Source organism: Glycine soja, chromosome 19, assembly GCF_004193775.1.
Source record: "Glycine soja cultivar W05 chromosome 19, ASM419377v2, whole genome shotgun sequence".
NCBI classification, from domain to species: Eukaryota; Viridiplantae; Streptophyta; class Magnoliopsida; order Fabales; family Fabaceae; genus Glycine; species Glycine soja.
The window spans coordinates 22154986-22163821 of record NC_041020.1 but is presented as its reverse complement, the minus strand read 5'-3'; positions in this window follow the sequence as shown (position 1 = coordinate 22163821).

Below are 8836 nucleotides of genomic sequence, written 5' to 3'. Positions count from 1 at the left end.
AGATATATGATCAAGTTGATCTCTAGAATCTTAGGAAGGAGTTTCCAAATTGAAAAAGCAAAAGGTTTGGCCAAAGAATTTTATCTAAATCATTTTAAATTGAGACTTACTCTCTGGTAATCGATTACCAGCAGCTGAAAATGTTTATAACAGTCACTAGAAATTTGAATTCAAAATCTATAATGTGCAATTGATTACACATGGATGGTAATTGATTACCATCAGTTTATTGAACGTTTTAATTCAAATTTCAAAACCTGTAATCGTTTACACAAGTCTTGTAATCGATTACCTGAGGGGATTTTCAGAAAATAATTTCCAAGAGTCACATCTATTCAAATGGTTTATGAATGGCCATCAAAGGTGACTTGGAAACACGAATTTAAAGAGTTTTCATTGCCCCAAATTTTTATCCTCTCAAAAGATTAAGAGTTTTTCTGAACTGAACTGTCTTATCCTCTCAAAAAGATTCCTTGGTCAACCACTTGCATATTCAATAAGGAATTTTGATTGATCTTCATTGTACAATCTATCTCTTTTAAGAGAGATTTCTTTTCTTTTCTTCTTATTTCTGAAAAGGGATTAAGAGACCGTGGGTTTTTTATTGTAGAGGATTCCTGAACACAAGGGAAGGGTTGTCCCTGCGTGGTTCAAACTTTGTAAAAGGAGTTTTACAAAGAGAGTGGAAAATATCAAGTGGGTTGCTTGAGGACTAGATGTAGGCACGGGAAGTGGCCGAACCAATATAAATCAAGTTTGCATTCCTCTCTTCCCTTAAACTTCTTTTATTTATTGCTATTTATCTTTTGCTTTAAAGAAGTTTATTTTGAATTGTCTTTTGAGTAATTCATGTTAAGGGTGCATTGTTAATCCAAAAAAAGAGAGTGAAAGTTTAATTGGGGAATAGTCTTTATATCTTAATTCAACCCCCTCCCCCTTCTTAAGATAACTGAGGCCATTTGTCCAACATCCTATTCTTGATAACTCACTTCTCTCTAAAAAGGCAAACTTTCTGGAATGATAAAATGAGGTCACATGAATGTCTTGAAAACACAGTCAATCAAATGCTTTTTTTTCTTTTATTTTGAACTTTTTTATATTTTGAAACTTATTTGCTTTGAACTTTACTCGTCGTTTTACAGCACCCCCGCCAACGTGCAAGACGAGTAATCTCTGATTGAACGGTCTTGGAAGTCAACACTCAAGAGCGCGGGTCGCTTGAGCAAACAGACCAATGGCTTGCACTCACATTCCGGTGGAAGTTTGAATAAGCAAAAGATGTGTGTTGTGAGAGGATGAAAGAGACAAGGATGTCAAATTCACCCATTTTAGCATTGTAACTGTTGTTTATAATAATGACATAAACTTGAAAATTCTGATGAGTCATTAGAGACATCTAACAACAGCTTTTAAAATTGCCCCATGTGTGGCGTCGTTTGTCAATGTTAGGATTCACAAGCGATTCTCCTCAAATTTCAGCCAGCCCGCATCAATTAGACTTTGCACCTTACGCTTCAGGGTCATACAATGCTCAATGGAATGCCCCGAGGCTCTTCCATGATATGCACATGTTGCGTTCGAGTCGTATCCTCGGAAAAATGGAGGTTGAGGAAACCTAGCAGGGGTTATGGCAACCATTGAATTGTCGAGTAGATATGGGAGCAAGTTAGCATATGACACCGGAATTTTGGGGTGAATCCTACAGGCTTTTTGCTGCAAAATTCCTTTTTGGTTTTCACTAAGGGTGGTGTTTGGGCATTGGTTGTGTGGTAGGTGGGTTTTGTGGTTGATTTAAGGATGGCCTTTGTGGATAATTGGGTGGTGGGTAAGGAGAAGGTTTGTTATTGGCTGAGTAATGACATTGTTGGGTTGGTGGGAAACTTGGCCGTATAGGAATGGCAGCCACAGCATGGGTTTCTCCCTCATTCTCACCCTCTTCATTTGCCCCAGTTTTCTCATTCGTCCAAGCAGGATGATTACATTTTCCTCTTTTCAGACCCACTTTGATCCTTTTGCTGGCGAAGACTAAATCTGTAAAACTTGAAGGTTTGTAACCCACCATTTTTCATAGTAGAACACCAGTAATGTGTCTACTATCATTGTGATAATCTCTTTCTCTGTTATTGGAGGTGCCACTTGAGCTACCAGGTCTCTCCATCTTTGGGCGTATTCTTTGAAAGATTTGTGCCCCTTTTTGCACATGTTCTATAGTTGCATCCTATCCGGAGCCATATCAGAATTGTATTGACACTGCCTAACGAAGGAAACCATTAGGTCCTTCCAAGAATGGACTCAGGAAGGTTCCTAGGTTAGTATACCAGGTGACAGTTGTCCCAGTAAGACTTTCTTGGGAAAAATGTATCAACAGTTTCTCATCTTTTGCGTATGCCCCCTTCTTCCGACAATGCATCTTTAGATGGTTCTTGGAGCAAGTAGTCCCCTTGTACTTGTCAAAGTCCGGCACCTTGAACTTGGGAATGGCCATGTTCAGGTACTGGGAACAACTCTTCTAGGTTAGCAAAGGCACAATCTTCGCCTCCTCCAGCCTTTCCTCTAGATGATCCAACTTTCCCATTTCTGCCATAGCATGAGGGTTTTTACTTGTTGTGGAATGTGAGAGGTGTGGTTGTGGGTGATACTGAGGGCCCTCCAAAGTGTTTGGCATGGGTATACCACCAACTGCTTGCCCTTCAGTGGCATATCCGAGGCAAGGCTCGAAGTCGGCTAGATTGTGGTGGGGAATTTCATGTGTCTCCCCCACGGTTTAAGAAACATGTGCATGATCCGTTTGAGGTTGTCGGATTTCAATGAGTATGGGAGTGGAGTTATTGACATTCTCACTAGGAGTGTATGCCACATTGGGTGGTGTATAGTTGGGAGGCCAGCCATATGGTGGGAAGGCATGCTTGTTTTGAATTTGCGCATAATGGAGGCCGCCTATACTTTCCAAATCTTTGCCTACCCTAGCTGAGGTTGGATGATTCATTTGGTTGAGGCCAGATGGGGGCATCGGGTTCACCTTAGCAATAGCGCTGGTAGCGGCAACTGCAACCGCATTGGCTTCCATTATCTTCTTCATGCTCATCATGGCCTCCATCATTGTGGTCATTTGCTCTTTCATGGCCTCCATGTCGGCCTTCCTCTACTCTTGCACCTCCTCTACTTCACTCATTACTCTAGCTCTAGCACAAGTTCGGCAAGGGCACCGTAAAGCGTGTTCTTTTCTTTTTGATAACAATGATTAAGTTCATTTTTTTTTCTTATTTTGTTTTTTATTTTTTTCAAGGAAAGAATGCAATGAGCAATGCAACCAATGAAAAGCATGGATGTATGTGAATGATACACAATTGAAGTATTGCGAATTTTTACGCAGGACATGGGGTTGAATCAATTTAGATTTTCAACATGGTCCATGACATCTATGTCAAGGTGAAACTGGATTTAGTTCTTCTTGGTATTTGCTGATGATGGCTAACATGTTGGTCTTTGTCTCGCATAACCGCTGAGACAGGTTTCTTTTGGACCTTGAGCAAAACTTCAACTCATCTTTCAAGATCAAACTATCCACTCGTGATTGGTCCATTTCCTCTCTCCGAAGCTTAAGCTCGCTGTTGCTGCCCCACAGAGCCCCTCAAAACTTGTTCTGGCCGTGCTCTTCCCTACGAGCCCTCTTGGTCTCTTGTTCCAAGGCTTTGGTGGTAGCTATATTTATATCTCTCAGTTCGGCATTCTCCTTTCGGATCTTTAGAGCTGCTGATTTGAACCTTTCTTTGACTGTTTGAGTTTGCTTGAGTTCTGTCCTAAGGGCCTGCACCTCTTCATCATCCTCCGGTGCCTCAACTTCCTTCCTTTTAGCGGTTCTCAAACTTGGGAGCCAATCCAAACCTTGTACGTGGGCTCTCAACCACTTACGGTAGCCACCGATGGGCCCATTGTTACTACCCCTGAGTTTTTTGTCCTTCCTTCGCACCACCTCCCATGCCTTGTAGACCTTCTGAAGTGTCTCCACGTTGGTCTTATTGAAACCTCGTGAAATGACAGGCGCGATCTCTTCCTCGAGTGGTGCCCCTCTCATAGAGTAGCCAAGTTGCCTTATAGCAAGAACGGGATTGTAACTGATGCAACCCCTCGTCCCCATCAAGGGAACATTCGGAAATCCTTCGCACGAAATAAGAACTCCGGTTCTCCCTTCTTTCCATCGAGGGAACCAGTTGATAGACGCTCCTTCTTTGTTTGCTAAGAGTTGATCCCAATTTGCGCCTCCTTTCTCTGTGCATGAACGGTGACTTTCTAGCGGGCAAGCATGCCTTACCTCTTGGCAAAAAAGGTGTGAAACCAACCATACATAAAGTGCTGGAGTACAACAAACAATCCTCGTACTGCTTTTCTAACACCTTTGGTCGAAGGTGTCATATAGGTCGGCTAGCATAGCGACAACCGGACTTTCCTTGTGGTTATGATAGGCGAGAAAAGCATCGATCGCTGCTAGGTCCACCAAACCATCCACATTCGGAAAGAGGACTCCTCCGAAGATCAACAGTGCGAGAATATCTATGAATGGGGCCCATTCGCCTTTACCTGCCAAGATTCTCGCTTTTGCCTCCAAACATTTTCTCGGTATTCCAACCACCCCATTTTCGACTTGCTTTCTGTGGTCTAATTCCTGCGCCGAGATTTGGACTATCTTAGAAATTCTAGCTAATGAGGGATAGAACCCTGAGAAGAGGTATGGTCTTCTTCCCCCTAGAGGGAATCCTAGGATCTCTTCAAATTCTTCCACCATGGGTGATAGCTGGAAGTCCCCAAAGGTGAAGCACCTCAATGGCTGATCATAATACTGGGCGAGGGAGGCAATGGCCTCTATAGAGACTTCTACCATGGCTAGGTCCCAGATTTTACCGTAAGCTTTGCGAAAAGCTTGCCACTGGAGCTAACCCATCAACTGCCCTAACTCTTTTTGACTGGTGATCCCTAGGTTCTTGACCTTGACTTGATAGAACCTCTTTTTAAGCGAAGGTGTTTGACTTAATCCCATGTTTTACTAAAGTAAAACAAAATCGGTGTGAATCAAAACTCCGACATCTATCATGGGTGGAATGGATGAATGCATGAAGAAATGCATATGATACAGATGCAATTTATGAACACGGGAGCCCGGGAAATTGCCTCCTTCTTAGATACAACGTATTGGGGTAGCAAAGTGCCCTACGTATGTATTTAAGAAGGTGACATGGATCCTCCGTTGGTTTGCAAAAGAGAGGGGATCAAGACAGAACCCGTGCGTGATGCCTATGCCAAAGCCGCAACACAGGAATGTACATAGTATGACAATATTCACAAAATATAAGCAAAAGGGTACATGACACTTATGCATGGCAGTGTGAAAAAATGGCGCGCAGCGTGTCTGCTCCGTGCCCCTATTCAAGGGACCTATATGGGAGGGAGCTAACAAGGCCTTTAGTGAAAATTCCCAAGGTGGTCATATCTCTCTTGGTGGTCTCTAGAGGTATCATCCCCTTCGAAGAACATATTGCAGCAGTAGGGACTACTAGCAACAATATGTTATCAAAGAGAAAAACTCTAGATGAGGGTTCACTGTAATCAAGCAAGTCAGAGACCTAGCATGATCACAGATTCACCTCCACTCCTTATGTTCCCACGAGCTCGGGTATAGGGCCATTTTTTCAACTCGCCGTGTGTGCAAATAGTGTTGGTGTTTGTGTGCATCAAATGGATAAATATTTACCTCATGCATACATTTTAAAACACACTAAAAGCATAAAAGAGTTATATACACAAGAACATAAAGAAAATAGAGGGAAACCAACAAAGGAGGATGTTATGATAAAACTTTGCACAAGATTAAATGGCCTAACTCTCAAAAAATAGTCCCCAGTGGAGTCGCCAACTGTCGCAACCTACCCTTCGGCGGGAGGGCGACGCGTGACTCGCGGGTGCGTGTTCCAAGAAAGAAATACACACGGAGTTGCCACCAACGTTTATTTGAGGAAAACGTCAGAAAAACCGGAAAAGACGTGATCTACGAACTTTAAGAGAAAGGTTTGGGAGTTGTATTTACGCACGGGGAAGGTATTAGCACCCCACACGTCCGTCACAAGAGACGACAACCTCTAATCAAATGTGCAAATATGACTTCAATTTATGTTATCTTCCCCCTTTTTTCACGTTCTTATGTTTTTTATGCCTTTTTATGTTTTTATCTTTTTGTGGTCGACAAGGGCGTTTCCCTTTGCTCCTACGTATTCCTCAATTGTGATGAAAAAATCAGACCTACGTAGTTCTTTTGTGAACAAAGCGTTTTGGTTATTTTTTATCCTTTTTTGCAAGATATGTTTTTATTGAATGAAAGGTCATTTAAGGCGTTGGATCATCAGACAATCTTTCGATTCTTTTGAAAAGTGAGAAAACATTAAGGCATTGGACCATTAATGATTTCTTTATTTTTGAAAGAGGTAACAAAGTTACATATTGATTTTAGGCTTTTAAGAAATATACACTTAACCAATAAAAGAGGAAAAGACCATTTCAAGGCGTTGGACCCTTAAAAATGGCTTTTTTAGGCGATGACAAAAGTTTGGTTTATGAATTGATTTTAGCCTTAGTTTCACTTTGGTTATTAGTCGATTCGATTTAAGAAAGAGAAATCCCAAAGAAAGACGTCCGATTGATTTTTTTGATTTATTTTACTAAAAGATATTATTGATTATTATATTATTATTTTACCTCTTTTTGGTTTCCAACGTGGTTACGGCATGACCGAACGGTCGGATTTCATTTTAACAGAAATTAACTGATGTTACAATTCAAATGATCGGTGGAAATTTATTTTATTTTTTGATTAGGCGAGAAAATGACTTAAGTAAATGACAAAAGCACGTCAAAAGGGGTACGGAAAGTAAATGAAATGAAAATAAAAGCACGTGAAACAAATGAGGACCACTAAGGGTACATAGAGTGAATTGAAAAGTTTGATTTCGGGAACTAACCGGTTGAAGACCGAAGAACGGACGAAGAACGTCGAAGAACGGTTGAAAATCTTCGCGAAATCACCCACGGAAACGTTACGGAAGCGTCTCGGCTTGGATTTTCTTCACGAAAACAATTTTCTCACTAATTTTAAGTGAATCTCAGATACCAGGAGGGTTGAACATTTTTGTTCTTCCCTCCTCCCCCTATTTATAGGAAAAGGAAGGAGATGCTTGCACCCCTATTTTTACTAAGTACACCCCCTTGCCTTTTTTGGTGATTCTTTTTTCGTAACGTTACGAAACTTTACGAATTTCATAACGACACTTGTTTTCTTTCCGTAAGGTTACAGAACCTTACGGGCCATATAATTACTCCTTTTTTAGCTTTCGGAATGTTACGGAAACTCACGGATTGCGTAACAATACTTCCTTTTGATTTCCGGCATGTTACAGAATTTCACGGATTGCGTAACAATGCTTCCTTTAGATTTCCGGCATGTCTCGGAACTTCACGAATTGCCTAACGATGGGTGCCAAGTACCTCGAAGCGGTCAAAGAAAGTTGCATGCCACCAAACAATGGTCCCCAGACGAAATAAACAACTACAAATCTACCTATGAAATCCCTTAAGACATGATGCATAAGCCTCAGAAAAGTGCTTGGTGCATTAGTGAGCCCAAAAGGCATCACTAGCCATTCATACAAACCAAACTTGGTCTTGAAAGCAGTTTTCCACTCATCACCCTTTTTCATCCTGATTTGGTGATAACCACTTTTAAGATCAATTTTTGAAAAGATATCGGCACCATGCAACTCATCAAGCAAATCATCAAATCTAGGAATGGGGTGCCTATACTTGATAGTGATGTTATTCATGGCCCTGCAATCTATACACATTCTCCATATACCATCCTTTTTGGGCACCAACAACACTGGCACAACACATAGGCTTAGGCTCTCATGGACCCAGCCTTTCTCCAACAATTCTTTAACCTCAAACTCTATCTCCTTAGTCTCCTGAGGGTTAGTCCTATAGGTGGTCTATTAGGAAGGCTTGCTTCTGGGACTAAATCTATTTGGTGTTCTATTCTCGTTAAAGGAGGTAGCCCAGGGGGTATCTCTTTGGGAAATATATCACCAAATTCATGTAAGAGTTCTTGGACCTTTGGGGGTAAGGTCTCAAATGTAGGAATTGTGGCAGTGCTATGGGATGTTTCCCTTGATAGGAGAAGGTAGAAAGATTGTTTAAGAAGGAGTGCTATTTTAATATCACTTTTTGTTGCAAAATGAGTTTCCTTCTTAACAATCTTCTTGGAGGAATCCTTTTCCTCTTTTTCCTTCCCCTTGGCCTTTGAAGACAAGGCCTTACTATCCTTCTTTTTCTAGTTTTTCTTCCTCATCCCTCTTATCTTTCATAGTTAGTTGATCTTTGGCCACCTGTGAAGGTGTTTGAGGATGCAACACAAATTTAGTTCCAAGATGGGTGAGAGTAATCTCATTAGTTAGGCCATTGTAAATGATCTTCCTATCAAATTGCCACAGCCTTCCTAAAAGAATATGTCCTGCCTCCATGGGAACTATATTACAATTAACTTCATCCTTATATGTCCCAATGGAGAAAGGTACCTTCACTTGTTGGTTAACTATCATTTCCCTTTGCTCATTGAGCCATTGAACTTTATATGGTAAGTTAGGACTTTTGGCTCAAGGCTTGTAGAATGACTAGACATGATACATGTCAGGGTTTGGTTTGGTTCAAGGATAAAAGGGATGCCCCACATTATTTCCATGACACAAATGCAAAAATGATGATTTGGAAACTTTATGCAAAACTGGTCATGCATGCA